The sequence below is a fragment of the Talpa occidentalis genome, unplaced genomic scaffold (assembly GCF_014898055.3).
Source record: "Talpa occidentalis isolate TD23 unplaced genomic scaffold, MPIMG_talOcc4v2.1 talOcc4.12, whole genome shotgun sequence".
NCBI lineage: Eukaryota > Metazoa > Chordata > Mammalia > Eulipotyphla > Talpidae > Talpa > Talpa occidentalis.
In genome coordinates this window covers 33994109-34017570 of record NW_023601212.1, presented here as the reverse complement: position 1 = coordinate 34017570, position 23462 = coordinate 33994109, and the positions used below count along the sequence as shown (strand labels likewise).

General features: G+C 39.1%; 1 long non-coding RNA gene across 3 annotated transcripts in view; it reads left to right on the top strand.

Annotated features, from left to right (window-relative positions):
- LOC129145477 (uncharacterized) overlaps positions 1-23462 on the top strand; it is a 104994-nt gene that overhangs the window by 10984 nt on the left and 70548 nt on the right. Inside the window, exons 1-2 of one of the 3 annotated variants that reach the window (XR_008551080.1) lie at positions 11699-11785; positions 23217-23347. This is a non-coding gene — a long non-coding RNA (uncharacterized LOC129145477). Of the gene's footprint in view, positions 1-11698; positions 11786-18870; positions 19024-23216; positions 23348-23462 lie in introns of those variants that run through there. The other 2 variants (XR_008551079.1, XR_008551081.1) reach the window with 2 other exon arrangements.

The window sequence follows — 23462 nt, the reverse complement described above, 5'->3', positions numbered from 1 at the left end:
GTTTCATAAATACATTTCTCTTTCACATAACTCAGAGTAACTTCTTCCTTCTTCACTCTTTGGATTCACAGGGTGATTTGACTCTTAAATTTCCATTTAGTAACATAGGGACAGCAATGATTTTTATGGGAATCACCATGAAGTTTAAATAAAAAAGAAAAGATGTAAAGTCGCTTAAAGAACCTAGTGCTTAGCAGACACTCTGTAATAGAAGTAGTAGTTATCCTCAGTATATAGCTGAGGATATACTCACTGAGGATATATAAATCACTTCCACCTTGGCCCACCAGTGTACTGGTGTCATTGCCGCTCAGTCTGAAGCTGTTTCATGAGTACTATCAAAATAATTTCAAAAAGAAACAGGAACTCTGTGTGTGTGTGTGTGTGTGTGTGTGTGTGTGTGTATGTGGGGTGGAGGAGCAATTTGCAACTGGAGGGGTTTAAATGTTCTCATTTTTTTAGTATTCTTTAGCACTTCTGATGAGACTAGCAGAGAATGCATGTGTGGCTTTGCCAACATAGACCAAGTATACTGAAGAGCACTTTCCTCAGATGTTAAATAAATGGCATCTTTTATTTTTTTAAAACTTCACAGTTATTGGAAATAGTCTAATTTTTTTTTTTTAAGATTTATTTATACAAGCACTGGGTACAGTCAGAAGGGTGGAAGGGTGAGAGAATTTACCAAAGTCAGAGGGGAGAGCAAAGCAGGCAGAAGGACCGAAGTACACTGCTGAGGGGAGCAGCGGGCAGCAGGAGAGGTCTGCGCGCCATGTGGGACCCTCGCCCAGGGGCCGGGGATCGAACTGGCACTGCAGAGGCTGCACACAACTTCGCAGCCCAGCACTCAATCGCTGCGCCACCAGGAGAGGCCCCAGTAAATGGCATCTTTATGACCCATTGCACACAGGGAAATATTTTTAAAGATTTATTTATTCATGCATACAAGAACTAGGGTACAGGCCAGAGGTCTGTGGGGTAGGAGTGGGAGGATTCACTGGAGACAGATTGGGGAGCAGAACAGGTAGATCTACTGAAATACACTGCTGAGGGTAGCAGAGGGTGAGACAGGAGAGATCTGCTGTGCCATGTGGGTCAGCTCCCTGGCTGGCCAGGGATCAAACTCATGCAGTGCTGCAGTGTCTGCAGTTAGCTTCACGGTACAGTGACTTAACCCGTTGTGCCACCAGGGAGGCCCAGGAAATTTTTTTGTTTTTTTTTTTGGTAGTACTGTCATAGTCCTGAGGCTGAAGTTCTGACAGGGAGGCCAGCACACAGGCATGGTTGAGCCTGGTGGCACTCTCAGAAGAAGTGATGTCCTGGAGATGACAGCTTTGACAGGTGGGCAAAGGCAACCAGGTTGCCAAAATACTTTCAGAGACCAAGACAGATGGCACACTTCCTGCCATCCTAAGGTGCTTCCTGTAATTGTTTTTTTTTTTTGTTTTTTTTTTTTTTTTTTTTTTTTTTTTTGATGATCACAGAAAGCTGGTAGCCATTTATTTTACATATATATTTACATTGTTCTTGTACGATGTATGCTTTCTCCTCTCAGATGTAGTCTCTGGAATATCTACCACCAATTCACCCAAGCACCATCACCATAGTCCCTTGTTTTCTTCCCACCCATTTTGATCCTTCACCCCCCTCCTCCCCTGCAGAATGTCTCTGATTTATAGTTGCCTGTTTATTTATTTATTTATTTTTATTTTATACATTTTTACATTGTTTTTTCATTTTTGCACAATGTATGCATTTTCATATTGGTTGTAGACCCCATACAATTCCCACCCACCCTTTTTTGATTCTAGTCCGTCTTCCTCCCCCACCACCCCTTAGTATGTCTCTGGCTTATAGTTGCTTGTTGATTTTGATTTTTACTTTATTATAATTAGGTTTTTTCCTGGTCCCTTATTTAGGTTTTCTAAAATGATTATTTTCCCCCCTGATCCCTTATTTATTTCCTCTACATTCCTCTTATAAGTGAAATCATCCAATATTTTTTTCTTTTTCTTTCTGGCTTATTTTACTGAGCATAGTCCCTTCCAGCTCCATCCATGTTGTTGTGAATGGCATGAGTTTATCTTTTTTGATTGCTGAGTAATATTCCATTGTGTATATGTACCACATCTTCTTGATCCAGTCATCTATTTTTTGGGCATTTGGGTTGTTTCCATAGCTTACCTATTGTAAAAAGCACTGCAATAAACATAGGGGTGCCGATGTCCTTTTTTTTTTAAAGATTTATTTATTTTATTTATTTATACAAGCACTGGGTACAGTCAGAAGTGCAGGAGGGTGAGAGAATTCACCAGAGACAAAGCAGGGAGCAGAGCAGGCAGAAGGACCGAGGTACACTGCTGAGGGGAGCAGCGGGCGGCAGGAGAGGTCTGCGCGCCATGTGGGACCCTCCTCCAGTGGCCAGGGAGCAGCCGGGGATCGAACCGGTGCTGCATAGGCTGCGGGCAGCTTCACAATCCAGCGCTCAACCGCTGCGCCACAAGGGAGGCCCCCGATGTCCTTTTAAATAAATATTTTTGTGTTCTTTGGGTAGATTCCTAGGAGTGGAATTGCTAGATCATAGGGAAGCTCCATTTTTAGTAGCTTGAGGAACCTCCACACAGCTGTAATTGTTTTAAGTCACCAGAGAAAATAATTAGAGTAAGAATGTCCATGACATTTTCTCAAAAACCATCTCTTTCAGGAAAACACCAACTCCTTCCTTTGGTTTATAATTGTCTCATCTGTGTTTGGCAGCTGCCCGCTGCTAAACCTGGATGTGCTTCTGAACAAGCTGTATCTCACCCAACAGATGGGCTTGAATCTGGGCACTGTAGGTTCACAGCTTTGGACAAACTTCTCGTGTAAGTACTGCCAGGTGACAGAGATGTGAGAGCTGGATAACTTCTATTAGGACAATGAGTGAGACCAAAAAACTTGCTAAATTGAGGCAGATTGGTCGTGGTATTAATATTCAGGGGTTTTGTCTTGTGTTTTTGTTTTTTTTATGCTCTCCTGTAAGTCAATTTCAATACAAAGCCAGTAGAACCCTGAGATGCCAGTGGTTCCCCAAAATTCTGCATAATGACTTATCCTTGCCTTCTTTCATTCAAACCCATTGCAACAAGTCTTGTCAAATCCACCTGCCCAACACATCTTCAGCACACCCACTTCTCTGCTTCCACAACTACCTCTTTTTCTCCTTTGATTTACTTAATGTCACCTAATTGACCGCCTACTGTCTTCTCCTCCCCAGTCCCCTCAGCCCTCTCCCACACACAGTAGCAAGAGGAATCTTTAACACATAAATGGGATCAGATCATTATGGAACCCAGTATCTTTCAGTGACTTCTTTCATTTAACTCCAAACTTATTATCCTGTCCCATCATTGAAATGTAAATTTTATGAGCACAGAGATTATATCTAGCTCATTCAACATAATTATAAAGGTTTAGAATAGGTTAAACGTAACTAGAATCCAGCCTCTACCACAGTTGCCCTAACCCAACTTTAGGGGATTGACTCCTATCTCTATTCCTAAACCCCTTTCCAGCTAAGACCATGAGGTTCAGTCTAGAAGCCTGCCCCCACCCCATTTTTGTAGCATCAGTGGGAAAGTCATTGAAAGCAGTGCCCAAGGGGAATTCCAGGTGGAGGACCACGCTGGACAGAGTGGAAAATGAGTTTGTTTCCCCAAATGAGTTGGCCTGCTCACAAACCAAGTAAGCATAGCAAAGAATAGAAAGGTAGGGAGGCAATTAAAATGAACAAAATGGAGCTTTCTTTTGAATTAGATGCTGGTGAACAGGGACTTGAGAAGTTAATGATCCTAGGGGTAGATAAAGAGAAAGAGGCTCTAATACTCAGGACATGATCCTGCAGAAAGTGGGGAAAGAATCAGGATCAGGCTGCACACAAGTTCCAACCCCACCACATCTTAAAATGTATATTGGTCTGTAAGTTGTCCTCACAGTTTACTCATCCACTCACCTGCTTATCCATGTGTTCCTTGACAATACAGTATTTACTGGCAATCTGTGACTATCTTTGGAAACACTGAAATGCAGCTTATCGCTGGGTTCTGGTGGTCCATTTGTAACCAGGAAGACTTATATTCCCACCTCTGATCCTCTTCCCTCTTCTCCCACTCATCCCTCAAGACTCGGCCAAACTCCTTTCATTACCCAGAGTTTTCCAAATTTCCACCTGCTTTCCCTTACGTAAGTTCCCTTTGCATATGCCATTGCTCACGTCTTGTAAGCCTTGAACAGTGCCTCTCTGTAGTCTTTTACTACTCCTAGGTTGCATGCACCTTAAGAACTGGCACATGTTATATCTTTTGTGTTTCTCTTACAGACCCTTGCTCATATGTGGGCACTCAGTGCATGACAAATGCATCTGTAGATATTTCACATCTGTGGGTAAGTAGGGTCAAGATTCCAGATTAGAGCTCTCCCTGCATTTCTCTTATTCTCTAGCTAATTAGGATATATGAGAAGTCCTTTCTTGGCAATCTCAGACTTTGCTTGCATCTGTCTGCTAGCCAGACCCCATTCTCCTTCTCTCCCCCACTGGCTCCTATACTCAGTATCCCTTTGGCAGCTCAGCCACAGGGTAGATTTCTATTTATTTATACCATCTGGTTACTGCCTGCTTTGAATCCTTTAGGTAAACAATCTAGGAATCCACAAACATTAAAAGTGCATACATCTTCAATATACACATATTCACTTACAGAAGATTAATGAAATAGCATTTCTCATTTATTATGTTTACTTTTGTTCATTTTAAAAGTAATACATGGAAATTATAAATTTTTGACAAGGAAAAGAAAATCCTTATAATCCCTGCTTGACATAAACTTTGCATTTTGCGATATGTTGTGCTGTCCACCCTTATTACCAACCGTTTTGGAATCTACTTTTTTTTTTTCCACTTCACATTAGAAACACTTACCAGTTGCCTCCTATTCTTTGTTTTCGAGTCTGTCACCTTCCCCTGAGAGGATTCAGTGGTTCAGTGCACTGAATATTAGATTGGAAATATTTTCTGTGTTTTGGTACATCCGTCAAGCAAATATATTTAACATTTCTTTGGCATTGCGTGAAGCCTGTGTTACCTTAACTGTTGCTGGCATTGCAGCCAGTAATTCCTAGGTTGAGGCAGAGATGCAAACAGCAGCTTGATTTCCTTTGATCTGTGACCAGCCACAGCCTCCAGAGGTCCGTTGTCCAGTCAGCACCCGCACAGGCACCTGCAGGACGCGGCTCTGGGGGGCTAGTGAGGGGCGGTGGGCGGAGGTCTATCAGTGTGGGGAAGCCAAAGGGAGGCAGGACCCGCAAGACAGCGGATGAAAGGAACTCTCTGGTGGAGTCCTCTTCAGGTTCAATTGCTTTTGCAGCTTTTCTCCTGCTCTTTGTACAGAATTGGAAGTGTGACATTTGAAAGTTAGTTTTTATAGAAACAAATGTCAGGAGAGGTGAGTCATCCTGATATCTCTAAAAATAAACTCGGGTTGTCAGAAAAATCAAAACTTTGCCCTCCAGCATAGCTGGGGAGAGCGAGACTCTATCCACCCATGGGTTGTTCAGCTGCTCGAGGTAATCCCAGAATTTGAAGGTGGTGAGGGGCTGGAAAGACCAAAATGAAGCAGCAGAAAGAACTTGGGAACAGTGGCCCTCAGGAAATGCAATTTATTGAGAAGGAAATAAATGATTGGACTATTTCAACTGAGGGTAAATCATACATTCCTTCATTCAGATTGAAAATGTAGCTGCAGCAGCAGCCTAGACTTAGCAGGCATTCATGAGCAGCCACCGTGGCCCTGCTGCAGGGAGAGGACAGCTCCCAGCCCCGGAGACATGCAGTGTGTGCCATGATGGAGAAATGTCAGCCTATCTCCCTTTTAATAGTCATTCAGATGGACACTGGCCTCTGGCATCCGCCCTTGCCTGGCCGCTGAGTACCTCCCCTGACCACTCCCTTGACAATACAAAATGGTAATGTTTGGGGGTTTGTCATTTTTATTTTTGCATAAAAGAACTGGGGTGTAGGCCAGGAGTGTGGGGACTGAGAAGATTCACCAGAGTGGGGAGCAGAACAGGCAGACTGACTGAAATACACTGCTGAGGGGAGCAGCAGGCAAGACAGGAGAGGTCTGCTGCACCATGTGTGACACCTCCCTGGTTGGTGATCAAGCTCAGGCAGCAGTGATGGTAGCACTGAGACTTATTCCCTAGGCCACCAGGCAGGCCCGATCTCTGTTTATTTAGTGGAGAACCTCCCTGCCCTGTGCTGGGGACAGATGCCACCATGCTCAACAAGACAGAGTCCCTGCCATCTTGCAGTTTGCATTTATTTATTTATTTTTAAAAGATTTATTTATTTGTTTGTGCAAGCACTGGGTATAGTCAGAAGTGTGGGAGGTTGAGAGAATTCACCAGAGCCAGAGCGGGGAGCAGAACAGGCAGAAGGACCGAAGTACACTGCTGAGGCGAGCAGCGGGCGTGGCAGGAGAGGTCTGTGCACCATGAGGGACCCTCACCAGCGGCCAGGGATCAAACCTGCACTGCAGAGGCTGCAGGCAGCTTCACAGTCCAGCGCTCAACCGCTGCGCCACCAGGGAGACCCTTGCAGTTTGCATTTTATATAGAAAACAAGACAGTGAACATATTATCAGATAAATACATAGTAAACTTTCATGTATCATAAAAAATACAGTAGGCTAAGATAATAGTGTTTTATTAAGTATGTTTGGGGTGAGGGCATGTTAGAGATCGTTTTTTCCTGCATGTTGTGTCATTCAGAAGCACAGAAGGTTAAAGTTAAAGGGCTTCCCTCTGTGCCACTGTCTCTGTAGGTTTAATACATTAATACAGCAACAATCACCACAAAACAGCCTTTTAAAAGAGCCTTTTAAAAGAGCAAAGGACTTAAAGAAAAAGAAAAATACTGGATGGTCTCACTCATAGCAGGAATCTAGAAAACTTAAATAAGGGACCAGGAAAAAGAATAACTATAAGAAAGAAAATATCAAAATCAACAAACAACTATGAACCAGAGACGCTCTATGGGGGGTGGGGGTGGGGAAAGGAGGGATTGGGGTAAAAATAAGGGGGTTGTAATTGTATGGGGAATATAAAAATAAAATTTAAATCTAAAAAATAAATAAATAAATAAATAAATAAATAATAAAATAAAAAAAGAGCAAAAGACTTGAATTGCTATTTCTTCAGAGTACATGTATGAATGGCCAGCAAGCAGTTGAAAACTTGATAAAACAGTCTTTATTCAGATGTGTTTTACTAACACTTTCTCCCTGTCGGTGGCTTGTCACCTCCATCCCTTGATGTTGTCATTCACAGAACTTTCTCCTTTCTAGTGACTTCAGTTTATTGACTCTTTGTTTCATGGCTCCTACATCTGCTACTGCTAAAGAGTCATCACCATTCTGAGCATGGTCATTCCTAAATTTACTTCTGTTATCTTCTAGGAGTTTCATAGTTTTTCACTTTTCATATAAGCCTGTGATCCATTTTGAGTTCTGTGAAAGGTGTGTCTAGAGTCACTTTTTGCATGTGGCTGTTTGGTGGTTCCAGTAGCATTTGGGTTTTTGTTATTTTTAATTTTTTATTGTTTAATGCATTTTTTACATCATATTTCTTCATTTTTTTTGCAATGTATGCTTTCTCATCTCAGTTATAGTCCCTGTGAAATTCCCACCACCCATTCACCCATGTACCATCACCGTAGTCCCTTGTGCTCTTCCCACCCCTGTTTTGATCCAACTCCCTTCTCTCTCCCTGCAGAATGTCTCTGGTTTATAGTTGCCTGTTGATTTTGATTTTTACTTTATTAGAATTTTTTTTTTCAATCTTTGCTCCATTGTATTCCCTCCTTTGTTGAAGATTGGCTGACTGCATTTGCATGAGGGTGTTTCTGGGCATTCTATCTGTTTCATTGATTTATTTGTGAATTCTTTCACTTGCGCCTATCATCTTAATTCCTGTAGATTCACAGTAAGTCTTGAAGTCAGTAGAATCATTACTCCCACTTTTTCTTCCCCTACAATATTGTGTTGGCTATTTTGAGCCTTTGCCTCCACATACACTTGAGAATGAGTTTGTGATTGTTCACAAAATAACTTGCTGGAATTTTCATGATTTTTATTGTGATTACATTGAATCTATGAATTAAATTGGGAAGAACTGATATCTCAACAATATTGAGTCTTTCCATGGTCCTGGACAATATTATCTTTTATTTAACTCCTCTTTGATTTTTTTCATCAAACTTTTATTTTCCTTATAAAAAATCTAGTTTCTATGTGCTACACTTATAGCTAAGTGTTTCCATAATTGGGGGGGATGCTATGCAAATATTATGACATTTTTTATTTAAAATCTTTTTTTTTCCCATTTCTAGTTCAGAGGAATAGCATTGATTTTTATATTATTAAACTTGTGCTCTGTGACCTTACTATAATTGCTTATTATTTCTAGGATTTTTTTTTTTTGTTTAATTCTTTTGGAGTTTCTAGATGATCATGTAGTCTATGGACAGAGAGTGTTTCATTTCTTCCCTTCCAGTATATACAATTTTTGTTCCTTTTCCTGTCTTATTATATTAGCTAGAACTTCCAATATGATATTGAAAAGCAGCAGTAAGAGGAAACATTCTGTTTTATACCTGAAGGCAGAAGTTCTAGATTATTGGAGTCCATATCATGAGTGGATGTTGGATTTTTTTCAAATGCTCTTTCTGCATCTATGGATCATTTGAGATTTTTTCTTTTTTCTGTCTGTGGCTGTGATGGAGCACATTAATTGATTTTCCAATATTAGCCAGCCTTGCACATCTGGGGTAAATCCCACATGACTGTGTTATGTAATTAGTCTTATTTGTAGTCAATCAGCTAACATTTTGTCTGTCTTTGTTGTGAGGTAACATAATTCACAAGTATTGAACATCTAAGATCACAATATCGTTAGGACAAACGAGAACTCTGTTTCTTTAGTTTCACACATTACATGGAGCATGGGGTGGTCAAAATAGGATAAAGTGTTTTGAATTTAGGAATTACTTTTTTTTAAGATTTATTTATTTATATAAGAACCGAGGTACAAGTCAGATATGCAGGAGGGTGAGAGAATTCACCAGAGACAGAGCGGGAAACAGAACAGGCAGACTGACCAAAACACACTGCTGAGGGGAGCAGCGGGCGAGACAGGAGAGGTCTGGTCCAGCCTGTGGGCATCTCCATGGCTGGCAGGGATCGAACCGGCTCTGCAGAGGCTGAGGACAGCCTCATAGGGCCGCACTCAATCACCTGCACCACCAGGGAGGCCATAGGAATTACTTGAATGACAAGTCAAATACTAAATAATTTTTGGCCTTTATGAAAACTTGGTTTGGTTGGTTTTATTTCTAATTCTTTCTTTAAAAAGAATTACTTGGAGGAAGGAGAGAAGGAGAAGCAAGAAAAGGGTGGGGAGAGAGTATAATGGACTATTGTGGAGAGCTGTGGGTGATTTGGCCGTGGGTGCAGTAAGGTGACTACTTGAAGTAGGGAGATCCTATACTTCCAAAACACTAACAAGGACATAAACCAATGGTACTTCAGTTAAAAAATAAAATAAAAATAAAGTAAATTTCAAAAATAAAAGAATTACTTAGGATTCAAATGAAATGGCTGAAGATTGATACCAATTCATCTCCTGGAAATAAATTCAATTAACTTTATTACCTAGTAACATAGCAAAGTACTTTACGAGATGCTCAAGTGTTCCATCAATATCACTTTTAGTTTTTTATTATTATTTTTATTATTTGCATAGCATTGCTTTACATTCGTGTTAATATTTTAACATTATAGGATTTCTCGCCTCAGCTGTAGTCACCTCTACCACCACCAAAGCACCCATAATCCTCCAACATAGTCCCTTGTGCTCTCCACACCCCTCCCTTGTCTACCTCTCCTCCCCCTCCCTTCCAGGATGCCTCAGATCCATGTTCAACTTTCAAGGGTTGGCTTTAAAGTTTGCCTTTGACCCTGTAAGGGGCCGGACTGGACGCGGTGCAGGTTCTCTGATCCCATGCAGACTGGGTAAAGGAGGAGTCAGAGTCCTCAGTAGTTTTGCAGGTTTTTTTATTTGGGGTTCACCAGGCATATGGCAGGCAGGGGTGCTGGCTGGGGGGCTGGGAGGCTGGCAGGCCTCCCAGCCCCCAGCAAGTCTTCACTCTATCTGGGCTCTCTAGCGTTCGTTCTGCTGCTTCTCGGCTTCTCTTTCGGCTTCTGCTTCGGCTTCTACTGCTGTTGCTGTTGCTGCTGCTGCTACTGCTGCTGCTGGCGTCCCCCTGTGACGCCGCCCTTAAAAGCACAGTCTTAGCTCAGCTGAATCCCATCTACCTATGCCCACACCCTATTCCAGGTGCCCGCCATCAGGCATGCATTCAGGACAAGGATCCATCATCTATCCTGATGGCGGAAGGGCAGAAAAGCCTGACATTTTCTTTACCCTACAGACCCCTTGTTTGGTTTCTCTATTTCCACCTATAAATGATACCATCCAGTATTTATCTTTTTCCTTTGGCTAACTTCACTTAGTATAATCCCTTCCAGCACCATCTGTGTTGTTGCAAATGCCACAAGTTTATCTTTTTTGATCACTAAGTAGTATTCCATTATGTATTTTCAAACATCATCTTCTTCCACTCATCTGTTTTTGCATATTTAGATTGTTTCCATATCTTGGCTATTGTAAAAAATGCTGCAATAAACATAGAAGCACAGGTTTCCTTTTGAATTCATGTTTTTGTGTTCTTTGGCTAGAGATCTAGGAGTGGAATTGTTGGATCACATGGCAGATGCATTTTTATTGCTGGGTCATATGGCAGATGCATTTTTTTTTTTAGTGTTTTGAAGAGCCTCCACACTGCTTTCACAGGGCCTAGAGAAGTCTATAGACCCACCAGCAATGTATGAGGGGTCCTTTCTCTCCACACCCTCACCAGCACTTGTTTCTGTTTTTTCTTTTAATATGGGTCATTCTCACTGATGTGAGGTGGTATCTCATTGTGGGTTTGATTTGCATTTCCTTGTAGGAACAACCTTCAATGGGAAACAGATGAGTCAAAGGTAAAATAATCTCCACCAGACTTCAGAACAAGCTAGAAGTAGACACTAAAGGAAAACAAGTTATCACATTCTTAAATGGAATATCCTCCACATGGCTTATGAACTCCTGACTCATTCTTTCTGTTTCAATTCATCCTTTATCTCAGTTTTTTACTCACTAGAAATTCTGCCAATTAGAGATTCAGCTTAGATAATTTACTCTGAACTCAGGGACTCTGAGACTATTCATTGTTCACACATTTGTATGATTTAGTTGGATCAAATTTCTTTATTTCTAGTTGAACCGAATTAAAGACAGTGAATGCAGGTTGTGGGAAGGTAGTGGAGAAATGAGAAATTATTGAAACAGGGCACTTAGAATGTTGTCATTCACAATTCTAAAGCAGGTATCTACGTCTTGCTGTTAGTAAAACTACCAAAGGAGTTATTTGAAAATGAAACAAAACAATATAACAACAACAAAAAAATACAACAACAACAAAAATATAATGTCTAAACTCTTCGTCCCCCAAAGTCAGTTATATCAAAGTCTCTGTGTGGGACAGATTTTTTTTCTTTCTTTTTAGGGTTCTCAGGGTCTTAACCTGGTACCCAGGGCCCAGGTCATGTTCTAGACCAACTAAATGAGAAGATGTAGAGCAAGGAAGGTAGGAATTGGTATATTTTTTGTAGATTCCAAAATTTTTTAAATTTGCAGCAAAATTTCAAAACTAGTGACTTTGCACAAACATCAGAACAACCTATAGGACTAGATAAGACAAGGATTGATATGTTTTCTCCCAGAGTTTCTGGATTCAAGTGGTCTGGAGAGAGGCTGAGAATTTATAGCTGGGACAAGTCCCCAGGTGATGCTAATAATACAAACTGTGAATTGTATTCTAGAGGATTACTTTGGGAAAGTGCTTGGTATTAACTGTTAAAGTTATGCATACCCCACCCAGCTTCTGTTCTCACACTTCCCCTACAGAAATACATATTTTTATGTACCAAGAGACATGTATCAGACTATTTTTTAGCAATGTTATTTTTGTTACCTACCAGCAATAAAATGACAAGGCAAGTAGTGGCATGTTCAGACATGAAAGAACATTCAGCAATAATAATGAACAAGCACCTCTAAACACAACAATTAAAGCAGGATGCTGTGCAAAGGAACCAGATACACACACACAAAACATACACAATGAGATTTCACCTGTATGAATTTCAAGCACATTGGACAAGACTAAAAGATTTTTGTTAGGAATTCATACAAGAATTAAAGATCTAAAAATCAGGTAACTGCTGTAATGTGGACAAGGGTTTCATCTGGGAATGAGAAAGTATTCTATTGGAAAGTACCCTCTGGAGAGTTTTGAGGTAAGATCTCTGTTTCACCTCTGACCTAGCCGATTGTTTTCTGGGTGTCCCTTTGTAATAATTTCATTATATTCTGACTTTATGTACTTTCTATATGTCTATAAAATTCCACAAGAAAATAAACAATATTAAACAACAAAAGCAAGGAGGCAGAGTAACTGAAAGTGAAACAAGATGAATCTCAAATTGTCTGTTGTGAGGGAAACAATTCAAGTCAATTCTGTGAACTGAGTAGAAAGGATTTGAAATGGTGTGTTTGGGAAACTAAAATAATAATATTGAGCTCTTAGGAGAAAATGGTGGTAAGGGGGACCTTATGTGTGAGATCTATCTGTTCAGGCTGAATGTCCTGTGTCATTATTAATAGTGCCCTTTCAATTTTAAAGTGTCTTGACTTGGACAAAATTTACGAATCTATTTTTAGCATTCTATTGTTAAGTACTTGTATTATTAGAAAAATGATTTCCAGAGACTTAATTTTAATGTGTACAAGAATTTCCAAAAGGGAAAATGCACAATGACTTCTTCATGTATATATATGGTTTAAAGACTGAAAAAAAAAATCAAGCATGCATTTCCAATGGCATAGCATTTCTCTTTTTTTCTTACTATGCATTTTAATTTGTTTTTTTTAATTTATTTTTTATTGTTTCTGAAGTACCATTACTTTACATCCTTCCTAGTGTTTGGAATTATAGGAATCCCCCACTCCAGGAAGCAGTCACCATAGCACACCACCACCAAAGCACCCAAAGTCCTCCACCAAAGTTCATTGTGTCCTACCCCCATCCCCCTGTGTCCATCCCTTTCCCTCCCCCTCTGAAAGATGAAGATCTATGATCAGTTTTCAAGGGTTGGTTTTAAAGTTTGTCTTTGACCCTTTGTTTGATTTTTCTATATTTTGCATATAAATGATACCATCCAGTACTTACTTTTCTCCCCTGGCCTATTTCATTTCATATAAAACTTTCCATCTCCATCCATGTTACTGCAAATAGCTTAAATGTTTGGAGGTATTTAGGTTGTTTCCATATTTTGGCTATAGTAAATAGTGCTACAGTAAACATGGGAGTGCATGTTTCTTTTCAAATTAGCATTACAGTATTTTTTATTTTTGGTAGATACCACGGTATAGAATTGCCGGATGATATGGCAGATCTATGTTCAGTCTTTTGAGAAACCCCTACACTGCTTTCCACAAGGACTGGGTCAGTCAACATTAGCATTTTATTTTTGCTACAAGCTTATCCCCTTTCTTCACATCTAAAAGATTTTGTGTAATTTAATTTTCTACTGAAATTAATCACTCTGAGTGCTTCTACATACCCTGCAAAAAAGTGATTTCTTAAGAGCAACAATGAAAAAAGAGCACATGCACCAAGCCCCCCCAAACATAATGATTAAATATTCAACATCTGCAGTGCCATCTGCTTTTAAATCTCAATGTCATTTTCTGAAGTTTTTCTGGTAATCAGTGGAAATTGAAATCATGCAGGAGATGTGAAAGAAGATGAAAAAGAGGTCAGGGAGGGAGAGTCAGCGTGCAAAGAGGAATCGAAACCTGTGCTAAGTTTTTTCTTTCTTGAACTTCTGCAGTAAAATCTACCAGTAAAACACCAGCGACATTAAAATGTTCCCACATAGTCACATCCTCCTCTTTTCCAACCCACTCTTGGGAAAGGAAAAAGTTAAATCTTTCAGATGAGATTGAAAGAACTCAGCAAAATTTATTAATAATCACCTAATTCATAGGCCCTCAGGATAAACTCTGATTGACGTCAGTAGGAGATTTCTTTTGCAGACAGTTGTGAATCCATCTCCATGTCTGAGTGAGCTATTTTAGAGCATTGCCATTTTAAGATGGAGCTTCAGAGACCTTACCTCTGCTAAGAAACTGACACTGAGAATCTGAACCCCCAAATGCAAAGACTCCCTCCAGTCTGCATCTAAATGATGCTGCTTGAATTTCAGAAGGAGAAATAGGATGAGAGTTTGTCCCTGGAAATTTCTGTTTTGAGCAATTGTCAGTTTAAATGTGTAAGGATTGGTCAAAGTTGTGGAGGAGCCAAGAGTCCACTTACATACTTTCAAAAGCTATGTCCTCACATGAAGACTGAATTGAAGAGGGAAGCTGGTCAACTTCAGCCACAAAGCTTTTTATAAAATAACCTCTCAGCCTAGGATCACTGATAGCAAGGAACTAAAGGCCATTTAAGCTAGCTCAAGTTAAGGGAAAAGTTTAGGCTAAAATATGCAATGTCCCAGCCATATAAAGGTAAGAAATGAAATCAAGCCAAGCCACTTGGGGACACACAAGAACAGAAAAATCAGTTACATGATCATTCTGTGTTTCTAAAGCAAGATATTCTCCATCATCTCTGCTTCTTTTCCTCTTTGGTTTCATGCAGTTCCATATTCCTCTGCTTGTCCTGACATTTCTATGCAAATGTCCACTATCACCTAGATAGTCCCTGTGGTCTCCTAGTGGAATTTCTCAAGAAAAGTCTAATTAGCTCAGCTATCTCTGTGCCCTGGTGATTGTTATGTTAACATTTAACCCTAGCCAAGTCAGCTGGTGCTGAAGAACCGCTTCCTATAAAAAGGGGTATGAATGGGTACATGCTAGAGAAGGTGGTGCAGCTGGATGGGTGCTCCCCAAATATCTACTATCAGGAGTTTATGCAAATTAGTTAAAATTATTATATCCTGGATGGACCTGTGTATATGCATGCCCAAAATGTTAGCTGTTCTTCCCTTTTCTTCTAGATCAATAGGAAATATCTAACCAACTTTCAAATGACAGTGAAGTCACTTAAGAGTTTTCAGTATCCTGAAAAGGAAATGTATTTTTTTTTTAAAAACTGAATGTCTTCAACAGTCTTTCTGTTCTCAAAAAGCCTCTGGGTTTGTTTGTTCCTATTCCCTAATGAAGGTTTACACTTGTCTGACATGTTTCTGTTTAACACTCTTTCCCCTAAATCCAAAGTGGAAATTTTCCTATATACTACATTTCTAACAAGAATGTATTTGTATCTTGACAGAAAATGACAAGATTTCCAAAACATGATTTACTGTGACTCCAAGAAAACATTTTAAGAACCAGTGGAATAGTGGAAATCTTAAAGTTTGGTTCCCCTATTTTTCTATAGCTTTGATCTCAGATTTTAACTAATTTTCTCCAAATTTAGATTATTCATTTTATTTACTCACTTAAAATAATACAAATATTAGTTATTTTTTCTATCACTTAAAAATAATTATTGCAAAATTTATATATTCTGACCTCTGCTTACTACTGGAGAATTACAAAGGACATATCTGATTTATTTCTAGGAAGGACAAACTCTTTTCTTAATGGATTAAAGGAAGATCAAGGAAGGTTGACAAGGCAATGAAAAAATTAGATGTCCCACTTTTCATATGACATATTTTCTTTGATTTGCAATAGCTGGAAGATGGGGTTGCCTAATACCTTAGAATTTCCTTTTTTTAAGATTTATTTATTTATGCATACAAGAGCAGGGGTACAGGCCAGAAGCATGGGGGTGAGAGGATTCACCAGAGACAGAGTGGGGAACAGAACAGGCAGATTGACTAAAATATACTGCTGAGGGGAACAGCGGGCGAGTCAGGAGAGGTCTGCTGCGCCCTGTGGGTTGCTCCCTGGCTGGCCGGGAATCGAACTCCTCGTGCTGCAGTGGCTGTGGATAGCTTCATAGGTTGCTTCTTAACCCTTGCGCCACCAGGGAGGCCCCAGAATTTCTTAATCTATATAATTCTCATTTAAATGTTTGAGGCTTGTCAGGGTATAATTGTCACCAGTTATGAGTGCAATAAAACGTAATCGAGCAATGTATATGTGTGTTTTTAACCATTTGGACTTTTTCCTCAAAAAGTTCATGAAGTGAGATGAGGTGGGTAATGTGGCAAAATCTTTCTGTTAGTTTCTCTACAGTCAGAAGATGCTGCCCTGGTCAATCTCTTTTCACTAAGCTCTGGGCATGGAAAAACCTTGGCCTCACAGTGGAGCCTGCACCCACTGTGTGTCCCTTGGCTGTACAACCTGCTCCTGTTGCTTGACCATCCAAGGCAGTCGACACGCAAGCAGATATCAACTACTAAGCCATTTTTTTTTTTAAAAAATGAGCAGCAGGTTGAGATACACAGTTTCATTCATTATTTTATTCAGCCACTCACTCAATTAAGCAGCAAATGTTTATTTTAAAAGTATTTATGGAACACCCAGTTGTACCAAGCACTCTGCTAGGATTATGAATATGAAAGGAAATTAAAGTAATAAGGACTCTCCACAAACTTATGTAAGATCTTTGCATAAACTCAAATAATGTTCCTCTGAAGGAGTTATATGGAGCTGTAAGAATATATGAGGAGGACACAACTGAGATTGGGAATCATGGGATGCTTTTATGTGGAAATAACATTTAAGCAAAGAAATGAATGTAAAGTGAGAGTTAGTCAAGCTTAAAAATTGTGGGATGAGAAGAAAAAAATATTCAGGAACTGAAAATGCAGAGTTCCTGGTTGATAAAAAGTTTTGGGTAAAATGACTCAAAAAAAGACCAAGGGTGTAGGCAGGTCACTGAAGTCTGGGCTAACAAACCATGTTATATTTGCAGCCTGATGCTCAGTACAATAGAAAACAATTCACATGTTCTGAGCCAGAATGACATAATGTCATTTATTTTAAAAAATACCACTGGAGTGGAATGGAGAGGGTTAAGGGTGAAATTCTAGTAAGCCAACCTAAAGTTAGTGAGGTGATGGTGCACGAGCCCACTGGTGAAGGAAATTCTATGGGGACTATACCTGAGGTGAAGGAAGCAAACAGTGTTTAAAAATGAACAATGATGTAAAAAATATGTAAATAAGGAAAAAATAAAGAAAAAAAAGTAACTACCAGCTTAAAAAATATTAGAGTGGAGGCTGTGAAAGTAGGAAAGTGAATAGATGTAAGCCATCTTGAGAAGATGTATACTAGCTACCGGCAAGTACTAACCCATGATGTGTGGTTAAACAGTTGGTTGTATTGTAATGTAATTTGGTGGTGTGGGGAAGAAAGGATGGAGAGGGTGCTATGGACTGAATTGTGCCTCCCACCACTCAGTTCTTGTGTTGAAGTCCTAACCTCCATTAGAGGTGGAGACAGTGCCTTGTGAGCATGTAATAAAGGTTAAATGAAGTAATTGGAGGGGATCCTACTCTAATAAGGCTAGTGCCCTTTGAAGAAGGACTATACCATGTAAGGACCCAGCAGGTTCATGGACATCTAGGAAGAGAACCCTCAGAAGCCAAACTTGTTGAGATGTTCTTGGACTTCTAGACTCCAGAACTGTGGTATTTTATTACGGGAGCCTGTAGTTGAGATGGATTGGATTAATTGATAGAACAGGTCTGGGGCTCAGAGTGAGCAAAGATGCAGATAAAAGTCCAGATATTATTAGCATTAAAAGATTTGCAGTTACATATGTGAATGAGATCATCTAGAGCAAGTATGTAGATAGAAAAAAAGAGCAAGAACCAAATCCTGAGTACCCCTACAAATTGAGTTTTGTGTAGGAGGAGTCCAAATTGATTAGAGATTTGTTTTCAGAACTATGTGATCTTAGGGAGGTCTAGAAAAGAAAATATGTAAGTGGAATAATACTAGTCAATGGTTCTGAACATTGCTGGAATACTAAAAAATAAAGATCATCCATTAAATTTGGGAATACAAAGGTCATCAGTAACCATTGGGAGAACAGTTTGGATATAATAGCGTGGTAGAATCCATATTTGCGTGACTAAAGGTAAAGAAGTAGAGGCATCTCTCATAGATTTGATGTGTTTGTGATATTTGTCTGTGACAGGAAGCAGAGTAATAGGAGGGTAATTGAATCTAATATGTGTTAATGACTGCCCGGGGTGGATGAGGTCTAGGATGAGTCACGTTAGTTGCTCCTGTAGCTACTATCTTAGAAATTACATAATACAGTCTTTCACTATCTTCTCTTATAGAAGAAATTACTTTTAACATATTTATTTCAAGGTTAGGTTTTGGAGATGAACGTCATGGCTCTGGCAAGGGTTGTCTATACTTCCATTTCTTTGACTATGAAATTCTTTCATATACACTCAACAGTTTTGCTTGGCTCTCTGTGTTCTTACTTCCAGACCCCTAGAGCAGACTACTTGCTTCTTCAGCCCTTTGCCTATTTCCTGCATCCAGAATCTTGGATAAGGATCTTGGATTACCTTTAGTAACTTCTTGCTACCTATATCTAGACCTCGCTGAAGGCACTTGACTTCTTGCTCACTTACCTGGTATTAGTAGCTCTTGAACCACATGCTCTGATTTTCACTTTTTATAGTGTCCAGGCTGCCTGTGTGCTACACATACTGGTTGAAGAGCTCAAATCCTGTGGAATAAGATGTGTGGGTGTGATGACCATTGGCTCCCCCAGCAGGCATTAGTCCTTGCGCTTATTGAATTCTCTAAGTCAAGAGGCATTTCCTTAGGAAGATGGCTGTAAGTATTAAATTACATACTATCTGTAATGTTTACCAGGAGCAGAGAGTTCTGAGTGAATGGTGGCCACAATTCCTATATTCAATGATGACCTAAGTAAATTATCAGTTAGCTCATTTTCCTGTGATTTAGTACATATGAAGTCCAAATAGTTTTTTAGGGTAGTTTTAAATCAGTCTTACTTCTCCTCTTTAGAAATTGAACATTTTAGCAGTTGACACTATTTTAAATGGTAGTCTGCATTTCTGATTCTTTTGTGATTTAGCTCTTTTATTTTTTTTTTAAATAGGATAAAGAGTCTTCATAAATGGCTCATTTGGTCATTCAGTGACTTAATCTATGTGGCCTATCTGGACTCTCAAGGAATCTCATTCTCTAAAGTATAGGGGAGAATACTGATGAGCATTGAGGTCTCCCAGAAAGTTGCAAAAATGTCAGATTATAACCACCATAATCTTTTCCTACTCCCAGGGTCTACCCTAGTACTGAATAAATATTAGACTCATATGTCCAGTAGAAGCATAATAGAAGCATAATAGAAGTCATATATAGGATTATAAATTTTCTACTAGTCACATTTATTTACTTTTTTATAAATTTGTTTTTTAACAGCTTCATTGATATATAATTCACATACTATACAACTCACCTACTTAAAGTATACAATTCAGCGCTTTTTATTTTATTCTCAGAGTTTTTTAACCATCACTGTAATCAGTTTTTTATACGATTTGGTGATCCCATGCCAATTTGCATTCCCTCTCCTAATTCACCCAAGCTTGCATCCCCACTGTAAGAAATCATGAATCTATTTTTTATCTTTATACATGTAGTTATTCTGGATACTCTTTTGTTGGCTCTTTGTCGTCAGTCACACCAGATAACCTTTTGAATATGGCCACTGTCATTTAGCATAATGTTTCTGAGATTTGTGATTGTGATGAAGGTCAGTAGTTCATACCTTTTTATTCTATGTGTGGGACAGCATAGAGCTTTTCATTTCACCTGTAATGGATATTTGAGTCATTTCTTCTTTAGGTGGTTATGAATAAATTTGCTAAAGTCATTTTCATAAAGAATTTGATATGAATATAAATCTTAATTTCCTTTTGATAATACCTAAAAGTAGGAATGGTGGATCATAAGGAAAGTGTTATATTTGATCTCATGACAAATTTTCAAACTGTTTCCCAAATGGCCACACCGTGTTCTGTTCTTACCAGCAGGGTGTGAGGTTCAGGTGCTTTGCTTGGTTGGTGTTGGCACTTGGGATGGTGAGTTCTTCTCACATCCAGTTATTCCAGTGAATACACATTTTTAAAAGTTTAAAAGGGAAAATTTAATCTCAGTAATATACTTTATTTAATCCAATAGTTTATCTTTTTTGATGTGTAATAGATAGAAAAATGAACACTATAGTTAGATCAACAATATTCTTTTTCCAACATTGGAAATCTGGTGTGTACCTAACATGGACAGCACATCTCAATGCAAATGGTAAAATCCTTACAGTTTAAGGAAAGTAGGACCCTATTGAAATGGTAAAGTTGTACTTAATTTGAAATATTTCATAACGTTATTTTTTAAATTTAACTTGACATATGCTAAAAAGAAACAAAATAGAAATTCAGTCTTCCAGGAGCACTAACCATGTTTCAAATGCCTAATAGTGAACATGAGTGGTGCTGCTCTGTTGGAGAGAGGAAGAGATACTTCCCTTTCGCTCCCATGCTTGGTTCTTGAGGGCTCCCCATTCTTTAAGCCATAGAGCAGTGCAGGAGTATAGACCTGTACTAGATTGAGCCATCTTTACTCCTCCCCCATGTTGAATTAAATGCCTTTATTTGGTGATCCCATAATACACAGTGCTTATCCCTTTGAAAGCATTTATGTCTGTCTCTATGCTCTAATAATGGATTTCATTTTTATTCTTCTTGACTTACTTTAAGCTCCTTTAGGACAAAAATTGTCCTTATTTTACCTGTGGCTCACCAGCAGGTGTACTGCAGTAGGTGCCCAATAAATATGTATTGAAAAAATAAACCAAATTTCAATATATATTGTATTGAACTGATAAGATAATATTTTGTCAAAACTAATAGTTTCCATTGGCATATATGTATATGCTTTGTTCAGTTTAGGATGGTCTTATCTATATTCAGAGTTGAAAATAGCACTTTGTTGAATTTTATTGGTATTAAGAAAAGACTGTCTTCAACAGCTGCTTATAGCCCATAAAATCACTTTGTAGTCCAGAAAAAAGGTGTTCTCAATGATAGCAGGGTCTATGCTGAAGGTATTCCATCCTGTCAGTTGAGACTAGGAGGTATATTTCTGCCTTATGGTAAGGCTCAGACTTAGTGATATAAACAGAGAAAAGAAAGCTCCAGGGAAATTAATTCACAAAACTGATAGGTGAAGCAGAGTGTAGTGAAGAGAAAAGGACTAGAAGTCAGTCCAGTACCCAGAGAGAAAAGAAGGAAAGAGAGACAGAGGAGGGAGAGTGTGGGAGGGAGGGAGAGAAGGAGAAATCAGAGTGACGGAAGTGGGAAAACATTGCTCAAAATCATGGAGCATATAAGCTACCAAGTAAGAAGTAGAGGAGAAGAAAGAGGAGGTAAAGCTGGAGGATGAAAGGAAGGAAACAAAGGAAGAAAAATATTATCTCACTTTCTAATATATGTTTTTAATTGTATATATATGATCATTGCTCATTTTTGTACAATGTTTGATTTCTCCTCTCAGGTTTACCGCTGTAATATTCTGACCACCAGGTCACCTGCGAACCATCACCATAGTCTCTTGTGCTCTTCCCACCCCTCTCCCTCCCCACCTCTTGCTGTATGTCTCAGATCTATATTTGCCTGCTAATTTTGTCTTTTTTTTCCTGATTGTTTCCCCTATATTTGTCCTATGAGTGAAACCATCGATATTTTTCTTTTTCCTTCTGACTTATTTCACTGAGCATAATCCCTTCTAGCTCCATCCATGTTGCTACAAATGGCATGAGTTTATCCCTTTTGATTGCTGAATAGAATTCCATTATATATATATATATATATATATATATATATATAAAACATATAAGGAAGAAAAAATTTTAAAAGATTGAGGAAACCATTTCTACAAGTAATAATCCATTCCAGAAGCTCAAGTTTTACAGAGATGTTGGGGATCATGTTATGAAAAAATTCCAGAAAGTAGGCAGATTTCTTGTCTTACTGTTAGCTTACAAAGACCCACTGATAGACATTGTTACTGCAAGACAGCTCTTTCTGAGAGTAAGAAAGTGAAAAAGAGTGAAAAGGCCACATCAACTCTCAAGACCAAAGGGTGTCAGGAATAGCAAATGATGAGAAGCTTGACTGAAAGAGACAACACATGAGGCATAGACAACAATGAAATCTGCTTTAAAAGTCATCTTTGTAGATTTGACTGATATATTTTATACCAAAGAGGCAACTGAGTAAGAATCACAATCATGCTTCTGCTGTGGGCCAGTGTCTCACTAGTCCAGCCAGCAAGAAAGCAAGGTCTATGGAGCAGACAGGAGGCTTAGTATGACCGCTAGATAAGGAGAGTGCTAGCTGAATGGGCAGCATGATAACTGACACACTCCTGGCAATGTCTTGAGCAAAGCAGGACATATAACTGCCCTAATTGTATTAACATTTGAGGTAGGGCCTCCACTGATGGCGCAGGCAGTTGAGCGCAGTGCTGTGAAGCTGTCCATAGCCTCTGCAGTGCCAGTTCGATCACGGCAGACCTCTCCTGCTGCACCGCTGCTCTCCTCAGCAGTGTATTTTGTCAGTCTGCCTGTTCTGTTCCCCTCTCTGTCTCTGGTGAATCCTCTTACCCTCCCGTGCATCTGGCCTGTACCCTGGTTCTTGTATAAATAAATAAATAAATAAATAAACAGGCAAATAAATAAATAAATAAATAATTCTTAAAAAAAAAAAAGACCTGGTTTCTTTAAAAAAAATTATTTCAGGTAGATCATGTCCTCTCTTTCCCCCAATTCATATACTGAAGCCTTACTCTCCAAATTAACTGTATTTGAAAATAGAATATTTAAGGGGAGATATTTAAGGTCAAATGAGGCTATAAAGTTGAAGCCCTGCTTTAATAAAAGGGGTTTTCTTATGAAAAGATGAAGAGAAACCATAGATCTTTCTCTCTCTCTTTCTCTCCAGGTGTGCCCGGAGGAAAATTTGTATATAGGAAGACACAATGAGAAGGAACTTTCTACAAGTCAGGAAGAGAGGTCTCACCAGAAAAAAAAAAAACTTAGCACCTTGACTTTGGACTTCTGATCCCAAGAACTGTGAGTAAATAAATTTCTGATACTTAAGTCACCCAGTCTATGGCATCCTGTGAGGGCAGCCTGAGCTCACACATCCATCAAATCTAAATCTTCACTTCTCGACTAGAACCCCAAA